Source organism: Syngnathus scovelli, chromosome 20, assembly GCF_024217435.2.
Source record: "Syngnathus scovelli strain Florida chromosome 20, RoL_Ssco_1.2, whole genome shotgun sequence".
Classification (NCBI taxonomy): domain Eukaryota; kingdom Metazoa; phylum Chordata; class Actinopteri; order Syngnathiformes; family Syngnathidae; genus Syngnathus; species Syngnathus scovelli.
Window position 1 is genome coordinate 247,853 of NC_090866.1, and position 13,512 is coordinate 261,364.

At 48.3% G+C, this 13,512-nt stretch overlaps 2 long non-coding RNA genes across 2 annotated transcripts; both read left to right on the forward strand.

The window, feature by feature from the left end:
- The first annotated feature begins 6,417 nt into the window (after positions 1-6,417).
- LOC125990293 (uncharacterized) lies at positions 6,418-8,163 on the forward strand. The gene is made up of 3 exons (XR_011086027.1): positions 6,418-7,686; positions 7,900-7,962; positions 8,049-8,163. It is a non-coding gene; the product is annotated as an uncharacterized lncRNA (long non-coding RNA).
- Positions 8,164-11,301: 3,138 nt separating this feature from the next.
- LOC137839762 (uncharacterized) lies at positions 11,302-13,241 on the forward strand. Its single transcript, XR_011085946.1, has 3 exons — positions 11,302-11,411; positions 11,557-11,634; positions 13,162-13,241. It is a non-coding gene; the product is annotated as an uncharacterized lncRNA (long non-coding RNA).
- Positions 13,242-13,512: the final 271 nt, after the last annotated feature.

Here is a 13,512-nt window from a genome sequence, read left to right on the forward strand (position 1 = left end):
TGTTAAACACTTCCTGTTTCATGTCTAACAGTACTCGATTTAACAAATAACCATAAATAAATACAGTGTGGGCAGTCAAGTTAACATATGTGATTATCCTGCCTAATATGTTTATCACAAATATGTCACTAATATGTTTATTTGTTTATCACAACACCTTTGGACCTTCAGCAATCGATTATTTCCCTTCATCTACATAGAGACAGAACGATGGTGTCTTAAACATCTCATTCATTTCACCAAATAACTTCACGCAGGTGGATAACGGCCGTCTCGGTCACGCTATGTTGCGTGATGCAGTTTTGAAGAACCAAATGCATTTATTCAATGAATAAGTCAAGCTAGATCTATGTTTATGATGTTGTACGTTACGGTACCGATTGAAGTTGAGTCCGAAGCCAGTGGAAAACAGCGCTGCGTTTGTGCTCTCCAGGTACAAATGTTGTGATCTCTGACTGACGACCGGGCGAGACTCGAGTAATAGATGTCCAAACGAGCTCCGGCAGGGCGGGTCAAGGCGGAGCGAACGGACGCCTTTCAGGCCGCCAATGACGAGCTGAGAGCCAAACTGATGGACGTCCAGTTAGAACTTCAGCAGGAGAAGAACAAGGTGAAAACCTCAACAGACAGACACTGCCTTCCTCCCTGCCTGCTTCCCTGCCTGCCTCCCTGCCTGCCTCCCTGCCTGCCTGCCTCCCTGCTTGCCTCCCTCCCGCCCTCCCTCCCTCCCTCCCTCCCAGTTTCCCCGATGTAGATTTGACATGCGTGTGCCATGACTGTGTCAGCCTACGTCAACAAATGCACCGAGGACGTCAGCACCACTAAGAATATCATCACCCGGGGCAACCAACGACCCTGGATGACTGAGGAGGTACGTCAAACGCTACGAGCGCGGAACTCTGCCTTCAAGTCTGGCGACAAGGAGACACTGAGGACAGCGAGAGCCAACTTGAACCGTGCCATCAGGGTAGCGAAGCGAGACCACAGTCGAAAAATTCAGGATCGTTTCCACGACGCCAACAACACCAGGAGTATGTGGCAAGGCATACGGGCGATTACAGACTACAACTCACCCTCCCCCCCCGGTGGGTGAAGTTGATGCTGACTTTCTAAATGGTCTAAATAACTTCTTTGGGAGGTTCGAGGCACTAAACGGCACTCCAGCAGTTAAAACTGTCCCCCATCAGGAAGAGGAGGTACTCTGCCTTGACTCCGCCGATGTGTTGAAGACCCTGAGGAGAGTCAACCCCCGTAAGGCCCCTGGCCCCGACAACATTCCTGGGCGTGTGTTCAGGGAATGTGCAAGTCAGCTGGCTGGGGTCATCACAGACATTTTTAACACCTCGCTGGGCCAAGCCACAGTGCCAGCGTGCTTTAAGACTGCCTCCATCATTCCGGTGCCGAAGAAACCTCAAATCACCTCATTTAATGATTACCGGCCTGTTGCACTGACTCCGGTCATGATGAAGTGCTTCGAACGGCTGCTTAAAGATCACATCGTTTCCAGACTCCCCCCATTATTTGACCCGTTCCAGTTTGCCGACCGGCAAAACCGCTCCACTCAGGACGCCATCTCCTCCGTTCTTCACCTGAGCCTGGCTCACCTGGAGGAGAAGAACACCCATGTTCGGATGCTGTTCCTGGACTTCAGCTCAGCGTTTAACACCATCATCCCACAGCATCTAGTAGGAAAATTGGAACACCTGGGCTTCAACACCCCCCTTCGCAACTGGCTGCTAGACTTCCTCACCAACAGACCTCAGTCAGTCCGGGTCGGACAGAACACCTCTGATGTCATCACCCTCAGCACAGGCTCCCCTCAGGGCTGCGTCCTGAGCCCCCTGCTGTTCACCCTGATGACACACGACTGCGTCCCCAGGTTCACCACCAATCACATCGTGAAGTTCGCAGACGACACAACGGCGGTGGGGCTTATCAGAGACAACAACGACCTGGACTACAGAGAGGAGGTGGAGCAGCTGGTGGGCTGGTGCAGAGACAACAGCCTGATCCTGAATGTGGAGAAGATGAAGGAGATCATCGTCGACTTCAGAAAAAACCAGCCTCACCACGCTCCACTGATCATCAACAGCTCAGCTGTGGAGGTGGTCAGCAGCACCAAATTCCTGGGGGTCCACATCACAGAAGACCTCACCTGGACTATGAACACTACGGCACTGATCAAGAGGGCACAGAAGCGCTTGTACTTCCTGCGGAGGATGAGGAGAGCCCACCTGCCCCCACCCATCATGAGGACGTTCTACAGGAGCACCATAGAGAGCATTCTGACAAGCTGACTCTCTGTGTGGTGTGGAGGCTGCACCGCCTCCGATTGGAAGAACGTGAGGAGAGTGGTGAGGACAGCAGAGAGGATCATAGGGGCTCCTCTTCCCTCCATTCAGGACATTTCATCTCAGCGCTGCATGTCCCGTGCCCGTAACATCATCAATGACCCATCACACCCCCACCATGGACTGTTCTCCCTGCTGCCCTCTGGGAAGAGGTTTCGCACAATCCGCTGCAGGTCCACCAGGTTCTGCAACAGCTTTTTCCCTGCTGTCATCAGACTGTTGAACATTAGAACTGTTGAGCTCTAAACTGAACTCTGCATCACACATTCACAGAACTGTACTTTATGACACTACGGACCTCTATCTTGCACTATCTCGCACTACCAACTTTACTGAACTTGTGTAAACCCTTTAAATAGAAGTTTAATACATGGTTTAGCATTCCTCTGCACACTCTTGAATACTGTTTTGCCTACTTGCACTATTGCATAATTAGCACTGCTGCACTTTATACTTATTTGTAATATATATATATATACAGTATATGTATATATATATATTTTCATAGGATATGTTACTTCTATTCAACTGCAATATCACTACTTTGTTGTAAGCCGTGTGCAACGAAATTTCGTTTTGTATGCACCATGTGCAGACAAGATGACAATAAAGTTTGTCTAAGTCATGTCAGGTCAGCTGTCTGGAGAGAGAGAGAAGTCAGGACCTGCGGGCGGAGCACCACCGTGCCACCGCCGCCATGACGGAACTCAAAAGCAAACTCCATGAGGAGAAGCAGAAAGAGTTAGCCGTTACCAGGGAGACATTACTGCGGCAGCATGAAATGGAGCTGATGAGAGTGATCAAAATCAAAGATGGAGAGATCCAGCGACTGAATGCCTTGGTCCTCAGCCTGAGGGACGGCTCCATGGACAAGGTGATCCGCTCAATCCGTGTCTGACTATCCGCACGCCACGTCGGGCTCCGATGCGGCCGCTACCGTATTGTGTAGCTTGTCCTCAGTAAGCGTCGCGGCGCTCCGTTGCGGTCTCAACGGCCCGATGTGGCGCAATGTCTGCTCAGGTGAGGAGCGGGGGCGCTTTGCTGGCGGAAGTGGAGGAGACGCGGCGGTGTCGGGAGACCGAGCGGTGTCGCCTCCACCAGGAGCGCGGAAGAAGCCCTGGCAGCGGCCCAGCAGGCCTGGCAGTCCCGAGCGGCCGAGCTCCGATCGGCTCATCACCAGCATCGGGAGGAGCTGAGCCGAACCAAGAGAGACTGCGAGAGGGAGATCCGCCGACTGGTAGGACTGATCAGATGCGCGGTGCGTGGCTATGTTCCCAATTTCGTTGTATACCTGCAGTGCAATGACACCTAAGGCATTCTATTCTATTCTATTTCACAAGAAGAAAACGTCCGGTTGCTCGCTTCGCTTTTGTCACAGCAATGGTGTTCTAGTCGATTCAAGATAAAAATTGGCCGGTTGCTCTCTTTGTTTTTGTCACAATTCTGGCAAATGAGTTTGCCCGCCTGCCTGAGCGCTCCCCGTTTGTACATCCAGATGGATGAGATCAAGCTGAAAGACAGAGCGGTTAGTGTTTTGGATAAATCCCTGGGGCCGGCCACGTCCACCGCCTTCAGCTGCAGACTCAGGCTGCCGAGCAGCAGATCGCTGCCCTGAGGGATTCCCAAAGGGCGGGCCTAAACTACCCTGGAAGTGGGGTCAACGGCGCTACTAGCAATCCTCTTCATAGCGTAAGCCACCTCATCACACACTTGCAGTACGCATGACTTAGTTCGTTGCTGGAGGAAGGTAGCACAAAAACAGTTTTGAACTTTGAACGAGTGGTTGTGTGTGTGTGTTGCGGGGCGTTTTCAGTCTCAGGAGGATCGGGACACGCGAAGGTTTCATCTGAAAATCGCTGAGCTCAGCGCAGTCATCAGGAAACTGGAGGATCGAAACGCCCTGCTTTCTGAAGAGCGCAATGAACTGGTAATTTATTGACGGCACGCTTGAAGGTTTGCGCTACGTTTGATGCGCGCCATCCAGCGAGGCACCCATTGCGCTTGCTTATTAGTTGAGCGGCGCGGCGAGTCGGTTGCCTGGTAGATGTCTTTTATTGGGAGCCAAAGCCACGATTCCGTTCAAACCGATGCAAAAGGAATGGATACGTTCTGGCCCGCGTGTTGTGCGTCTTTCGCATCCCGCACTTCATGCTTGCAGCTTAAGCGACTGAGAGAAACAGAAAGCCAGTTTCTGCCACTCCTGTACAAAAACAAACGCCTGAGCAGGAAGAATGAAGAACTCTCACTGGTGCTGTGTCGCCTTGAAAACAAAGTGCGCTTTGTCACCCAGGAGAACGAGGAGATGGCAAGCTTGGTAAGTCGACGCGGACAACGGCGGCGTGCCAACAGAGTCCACTGCATTTGTGTTCCACAGAGAAGGCCTAGTTCGCTCAATGACCTGGAGCGCGGTTGCGGCCAGCAGGACGGTGAAATGGAGTTCCTTCAAGTTGTGGAGCAGCGGCACATCATCGACGACTTGTCCAAGGTCTTCAGGCAGGTGACTCGGTGCACGTACGGCAGCGCCGCGCTCGCTCGCTGTCGCCAGGAAACCTTTTCCGTCCAAAGCTTGGCCGGCGGCCGCCATCCAAAAAATTGGCCCCTTAAACTCCGACCTTTCAAGCAGGAGCATTGTGCGCACGCGTTTGAACACGCTTTAGACTTGTTTTGCCGTTTTCAGCAGCTCAAAGCTCCCGTTTTGTCAGCGCCTTTGCCACTCGCTGTGCGCTGAAAACGACGGACTCGCCCGGCTGCTCAGCCCGTCAACCATGAGCCGCGAGCGCGACGTCATTGTCCGTAGGCAGCTAGTGGCAAAATGCACCCTGTTAGAGTTGCGCTCGCTCCAACTTATTTTGCAAGAACCACACGGGAGACAAGTAAGTTCTTTTGGACACCTGCAGGTGGAGAGTCCATCCGTTGTACGAATGAAGTCTGACTCTCGGCTCCCGCACGAGCATTTTTATTAAGAGAAACAGGGTGGGTGTAAGAGTGGATTGAATAGAGAAAGCCCTTGACCTCTAGTCAAAACATAGCAAGGGATGTTTTACGACTTTGTGTAGGAAGGGATAAGCGATAGGGATAAATAAGGGATAAATAATATTATTTATTACAGGTTGCAGTCAAAGTCAAAGCAACATAATCATACGATAAAGATAATCTGGAAAACCCTGACACACCCTGTAGTTGTCACTTTTGGAAAAGACGAGCGTCCCTCCAATCATCGCCGGTGACGGGTTTTTCAGGCTCTGGAGACAGGAGCTCATGTCAGAAATGTCATCGTGAGTCGCGTTTGTTTCTGCGCCGGAGCCGTTCGTTCCCTTTGCATCCAAAGAATCTCAAAGGCGGATTATTTGTGTCGACAGGAGAGAGATTTGCTGCTACGATACCGACGTCGAGAATCTCTGAGGAGGAACAAAGCGTGAGGTCCTGCAAGGTGAGTCTGTTTGTTTGCGGCTGCTTGGTGTTGCGCAAGATGAAATGGCCTTTTTCTCGCTATCGTTCCTCTCGTCGATTCATCGTGAGGTGTCGCTTCAGTTTGTTCAGAGAGATGTTTGCTTCCGCGCCCGCAGGTCATCGAAACATTTTACGGCTACGACGAAGACGTGTTGGTGGACTCGGACGGATCGTCCTTGTCTTTTCACACCGACAGAACCCCCGACACGGAACCCGAAGAGGTAGCCCGCCATTTCTGCCAGCGTATTGGCGCCAAACATTCCTCTTCAGCCTGGAATCGGACTCGTCTTTGCGTCGCGGGTGCTTTGTCGCCGGTCTGACTGATTCTGGTACTAGTGCTGTGTTGCATTGGTGTGTGCATGAGGAGGCGGAGCTTCGCTACCGCCAGCTGACGCAAGAATATCAAGCGCTGCAACGAGCCTACGCTCTGCTAGCCCAGACCAGCGGAGGGGACTACGACGCCGAGAAGGAGATCAAGGTGGCGCCCCTTCCCGCAACCCCCGGCCGGGTCGCAGCCTCCCCGTTCTCACCCAGCCTCGGGTGTTCTCTGGTCTGAAAGGAGGAGGAGGAGCCTCCCTCCTCCTCCTTTCAGACCAGAGAAAAGCTGATGGTAGTGTCAAACGCACCTCTTTCAATAATCACTCTTCCCTTAAATATCTACGAAAGTTATTTAATTCTCTAACATGTTCGGAGTTACTTTTTACGCGGCCCGTCAAAAGGGGAAACGGGCCTGCGCCCTTCAAATAATTAAATTACTTTCAGTTCTACACCAAACCGATAATCCGATTCAAACACTTCCGTTAATTTATTCAGACGAAGCAAACTTTCAAACGGATTGAAATTCACTCGTGTCTCAAATAACTACGAAAGTTATTCAATTCTCTAAAATTGTCTGATGTTACTTTTATTTATTACGGTCCTATGTTATACCATAATAACCCCCCGCACATTAATCAAATTGTCAAATCAACCCCGAACCATCGATTGTACATTCAGTACAAATCAGCGCACAACAAAGTAGATGAATATAAACAACACATTTATTGAAGAAACATGAAATAGAATTACAAATCTTAATCACTCCAGAAACCGAACAATTTCACCCACTGATACCCGTGTTAATAAAATCATTCAATCCCAGAACAATTCGATTGCAAAACACAGTTCATGAAAGAGGGAATCAATTTTTAGCCAAGCAAAGAAATCAAGAAGTAAAAATCACATTTGTGCTTCTCCAAACAATTTATGTCACGCCACTATTCTCATAGTGACGGGTCCCTTGATCGAATTGACTAACAATATTGCTTTAAGCTGTTACAGAATACATTTTTAGCCAAGCAAACCCCGGCCGGGTCATACCAAAGACTATAAAAATGGGACCCATTGCCTCCCTGCTTGGCACTCAGCATTAAGGGTTGGAATTGGGGGGTTAGATCACCAAATGATTCCCGAGCGCGGCACCGCTGCTGCTCACTGCTCCCCTCTCCCCCAGGGGATGGATCAAAATCACATGGGGATGGGTTAAATGCAGAGGACAAATTTCACCACACCCAGATGTGTGTGTGACGATGATCATTGGGAAAAAAAAAAAAGTAAAAATCACATTTGTGCGTCCATGCGTGACTCACAATCCGACACCGTGTTCCTGTTTTATTTCTATTTTAACTTGCTTAGCTTATTTTGGCCCCTTTTTTGGTCTCATGTTTTGGTCTGGCGCCATCTTTTGGACAAATTTGGAATTTCAGCTCTGCCAATTTATTCCTGTGAACAATCCATATTTTACCATTTGCACCATCTCTTCCCCCCATGTTACATGACAGTAGAAATGGGTCACTATCAAAGCAGAGTAGCAGATCTGGAGTCAGCGCTGAAGCAACAAGGACAGGTAAGCTTATCAATGAGCACACCTTTTTCTCAGACAAAATAGCTACATTCTTCAGTCACTCATTCGTCTGGCATTACTGGACCAACACCCCCCCCCCTGAACGTGGCTGGGAAAATGTGGAGAAAAGCAAATGTCATTTTCCAGTCAACCAAAGAATTTGTGGATGAAAATGACACAACATTCCAAAGCTGTCCACGCGTTTGTCTCTTCTAGAATGTCAAGTGGGTGGAGGAGAAGCAGCTGCTGCGTCAGAGCAATCAGCAGTTGGCCGAAAAGGTGACGGAAAGAAAGGCGCTGGGCGGAGTCGCTTGGCGTCACACCCGTCCGGAAGCCCCGCAGATGAGGTCTGACTGTCTTTTCAGGTCAGGCGGATGGAGGCGGAAGAAGCGCGTCTGAAAGAGCACATCCAGGATATCCGAGACCAAAACGAACTGCTTGAGTTCCGCATCCTGGAGCTGGAGGTGGGAAGACTCGCACAAGCGTTTTGAGGCCAGAGATGTGACGGACGGACGGACGGACGGACGGACGGATGCATGCCTCTGCCTTTCAGGAGAGGGAGTGGCGCTCCCCCGTCTTGAAGTTTCTGCAAGTCCGTTTCCCAGACGGCCTCAGCCCTTTGCAGATCTACTGCGAGGCCGACGGCGTGAGCGTACGTAAGGCGTCCCTCGCAACCCTAACCTTAACCTGAGGTCCCAGAACACCTTACATTGCTCCTTGCGCCTTTCCCCAGGACATCGTCATCAGTGATCTGATGAAGAAGCTGGACATCCTGGGCGATAACGCCGTAAGTGTATGTCGAACTCCTTATGTTCGCACTCCACGAGACTCGGCGGCTCAAATGTGACTTTTGGAAGGCTTTGCGCTGAAAGAACCTTGTTGACGCTGTGCCTTTGGGCTCTTGCAGAATCTCACCAACGAGGAGCAGGTGGTCGTGATTCACGCCAGGACCCTTCCCACCCTAGCCGAGAAGGTAACGCGCACGTCCACGCACGCTCTCGCATTCTGCTTATGTGACAGCAGCCTTTCCTCAGTGGTTAGAATACATCAAAGTGACCAAGTCAGCACTTCAACAGAAGATGTTGGACATTGAAAGTGAGAAGGTAGACAGACACGCGACATCAGCCAAGGGGAACTCGGGGCAATGTGCCCCAACAATTCTGACCTTGAGCTGTGCTAGGATATGTTCTGCAACCAGAAGGGCTACCTGGATGAAGAGTTGGACTTCAGGAAGCGTTCCATGGACCAGGCTCATAAGGTAAGCCGCCCTCAAATCTCCCGCCGGACTACTGATGGACGAGGATTGCGGCCCAGAGGATCATGGAGCTGGAGGCCATGTTGTACGAGGCGCTACCGCAGCGGGACTGCCCCGCCACGGACGGCGAAAAAGCCAGCCACGCTGGCGTGAATGACGTGCTGACGGCGGATCAGAGACAAGAGCTTAGGAGCGCCGTGGACCAATGGAAGCGAGCCCTGATGTGGGAGTTGAGGGAGCGCGACGCTTGCATCCTCCAAGAGAGAATGGATCTGCTGCACAGCGCGCAACAGGTAAGGGCCCAAAGCCAGCCCGGCACTTACTTGCACGCTTACTGGCTTTTGAAGGCTACTTTCCATTTGTCCGTCCTAGAGGAACAAAGAGCTGAAAGAATTCATCGAAGCTCAGAAGAGACAAATCAAACAATTGGAGGAGAAGTTTCTGTTTCTCTTTCTAGTCTTCTCCTTGGCCTTCATTCTGTGGCCCTAACACCAGCTGGTGAGTGAGCTCCAGCGGCACCGCACTCGACACCTCCGATACACTGCCAGCCGGTCTCAGACGTTGGCAGACGCTCCGATGCCGACGTATACCCCCCGCCACGGTGACAGAGGCACCGCGTCACACCGGCGCTCATCCAATCAGAAGGCAGGAAAGGCAAATTCACATGCAGGGCACTCTTGAACCAGAAGAGAGCGCCACAAAAAACGGTTGTTGCCCCAAACGCGCACTAAAAAGGGTCAGAATAACAAGAGTCCCACCGGCCAGCCGGGGCCACCCGTCCATCCATTTCTTCAGGGGGGGAAAAAATTGGAGTCACCGGTGAGTACATTTTGCATTTAGCTCTGCTTTTCTGCTTCTGTCTTCAAGTGTGTGGCATCCTGCGACCAAAGATTCAGCCAACCCCAAAGCGGTTGACCTCAACGTCCCACCACCATTCCTACCAGAGCAGGTGACGTGATGCTTTGGACATCCTTCCGTCTCAGATGCCCAAAAGTACTCTTTGCCACATCTGCGGCAATACGGTGTCTTTTCAAAGGTGCAAATAAATCCAGCGTGGGCGGAACACGCACGTCTTCGGTTTTTCCCGCTTTGTTTGTGTGACAGCTGTTGTGAAAATTTTACACAAATAAAGTTGTATAGTACAGGTTTGGCCAAGCCGCAACTCCCGAACCGCATGCGGCTCTTTTATGTTCATATCAACATTTGTGTGTGTGTGTGTAGGTGTGTGTGTGTGTGTGTGTGTGGGGGGGGGGGGGGGGGTTGTGCGTGTTGGCTTCACTTGAGTTCAATTTAGTATTTTCGTCAAAAGCGCATGTGGTGAAATTCCACAAAGTAGGATGGGCAAACACATTCCAGTAAACTATTAGTGTCAATTGGGCTCTCGAAATGGCAGGGAAAAGATGCACAGCAAAACGAAAATATGTAGATGAACACAGGACGTTTTTATCAGAGTGGGAAAGTTTCTATTTTTTGTTGAACGTGATGGCAAACCATTCTGCCTGATACGTCAGACCTCAGCGCATTTCAAAGATTCAAATCTTCAGCGCCATGCACTTCAGCTCACTCCATGCTAACATTGATCAGGCGTCGAACCCGCAACATCATGCTTAAGAGGTGGACATGCTAACCAGTGCGCCATTATGTCAACGCATAACAACTGTAAGAACTTCCGCCGGAATTCAAATCCGCGGGGAGAGTTAACTTGTTTAAAAGGGAGTGGGCAGAAGAATTATTTAATTTATTTAAATCTATTTGGAGTGTGCGCCATTATGTCAATGCATAACAACTGTAAGTCTACTAAACAAAACAGCGGTTGCTATATGACGTCTGCCACGTCGTGGTCACGTGACGCGGACGTGACGTCGACGCCTACTTTACATCCCACCGATCACAGGACCCCTCGGCTGCATAACCGCGCCCCCTTCCCAACCAATCGGATTTGCTATACGCGAAAACGACGCCAATGGGCGGGCTCTTCCGCCAGAATTTAAATCCGTGGGCGTGGCTCGTAACAGGAAGTAGGAAAATGGCGATGTTGACAAAGACACAGCGGATGGTAACATACGACTAACGAGAGAAATATTTTTATTTTCTGCTTGCAACTGGACCGTCCAGAGCGTACACGGTAAGTACAACTCATCGTTTTTAAAAAGAAGTACTTTTGTTGCCCTGAAAAGCGAGTGAGTGTGGCGTTTGGGGGGAACGTCGAATTTCGACGATTCTTTCTGGTCAACGGTTGTAAATGATTGCGTTGATTAAAAAAGAAAACTTGATGTAACTCTACTTTTAACTGCCGTTTCAGATAAGCGGGTATTACGTCGCAGTCATGTGCCGCGGATATGACGTAATTGGCTGAACTTCCACCAAAATTCAAATCTGTTGGCGCGATGGCCGTGAGCCACTGAGCAACGACGAATATCAACAGAAATATCTTTATTTTCTGCTTGCAACTGGACCGTCTACAGCGTACACGGTAAGTAACACTCATTGTGTTTAAAGAGATTTACGTTTGTAATAGCAACGTGTAGCTGAGGCGCTAGCAGAAGTGTAGCCGCGTTGCGTTGTACGTGTGAATATTGGTCCAGGCGAAATGTTAATGTTTAATTTCATTCCTTTAGGTTCCACGGTGTTTGTTGGCTGCAAGTTTTCCACTGCAAGAAGAGGCTCGTATCATTGACCAGGAGCGAGCTACAACGGTGAGTAGCCATAACATTTATGTTAAACACTTCCTATTTCATGTCTAACAGTACTTGATTTAACAAATAACCATAAATAAATACAGTGTGGGCACTGAAGTTAACATATGTGATTATACTGCCTAATCTGTCACCGAGTATATTGTTGCAAAGTAATATAAGATCCAAAGTTGTAATTCAGAATAGTTTTCAAAAGAAGGCCATTAGAATTATATACAAGTCTGATTACCCTGAACATAACAACAAGCTATTAATTAAATCACAAATTCTTCAATTCAAAGATTTGGTAGATTATCAGAATAATAATGTCTAACAGTAATTGATTTAACACATCACGATAAGTAGATTGAGTGTGGGCACTCTCAAGTTAACATATGTGATTATACTGCCTAATCTGTTACAGAGTATGTTGTTGCCAAGTAATGTAGAATAGATCCAAAGTAGTAATCCAGAATAGTTTTGAAAAGGCCATTAGAATAATAAACAAATCTGATTACCTTGAACATAATAGTTAAGTGTTGAATATGTCCTATGAAGTCAAAATTTGGCACCATCATGTGGTGAAATTTGGAATTGCATCACATCCAATTTTGCCTGGGAACAAACAGATTAAATAAATCTTAGACTTAAATAAGCCACTCCTTCTCAAACAAGTAAACTCTGCCCATTTTGCGCAGTAGATGTTCTGTTAATATCTAGTATTTATACAAAGTCATAATTTAAATTGCTTTTAACCTTCATTCATCGCTTCAACCAACATTACTCGCTCTTATTACCAACTTGTATCGATTTAACTGAGCGTTTAATACTTCCTATCAGGTCTCAAGTCAAGATTTGGCAAAATACAATTTCAGCAAATCCAATTTTGCCAGGCAACAAAAAGAGATTAAATAAACTAAATAAGTCTTCTTCCCATTAAATAAATCAGAAAAGTCTGTCTTGCAACCAGTCCTCTTCAAACAAGTAAAGTCTGCCCGTTTTGTGCCGTAGATTTTGTGTCTATGCCTAGTATTTATACAAAATCATAATTTAAACGACTTCATTCCTTCATTCACTTTGGAAATTTGGAATTGCAGCAAATCGAATTTTGCCAGGGAACAAAAATAGATCAATTAAACTAAATAAGTCTTCTTCCCATTAAATAAATTAAAAAAGTCTGTCTTGTAACCAGTCCTTTTCAAACAAGTAAAGTCTGCCCATTTTGTGCCGTAGATTTTGTGTTTATGCCTAGTATTTATACAAAATCATAATTTAAAGGATTTCATTCCTTCATTCACTTTGGAAATTTGGAATTGCAGCACGTCAAATTTTGCCTGGGAAGAAAAGTAGATTAAATAAATTTAATAAGTCTTACTACTTCCCAATAAATAAATTAAATACGTCTTACTTGTTCCCACTCCTTTTCAAAAAAGTAGTTTAAAACGAGGGCCCTTCGCTCAACCTTTAACCTCAACACCGCACGTCACATTGTGTTGTATCTGTGAATGTTGGTTGTGGCCAAATGATAGTTTTCTTTCATTCGTTTAGGTTCCACGGTGTTTGTTGGCTATATGTTTTCCACTGTCAGAAGGATGAAAATACAAAGTACAACGCTTGGACGTGGGCGACGACGTCACCGGTGAGTCCTTCCTTCCTATTTATTTACCTTCTAGGTGCTAGGTGCCGCACTGAACAACATTATGCCGCACTGAACAACATTATGCCGCACTGAACAACACCATGCCGCACTGAACAACACCATGCCGCACTGAACAACATTATGCCGCACTGAACACCATGCCGCACTGAACAACACCATCCCGCACTGAACAACACCATCCCGCACTGAACAACACCATCCCGCACTGAACAACACCATGCCGCACTGAACAACACCAA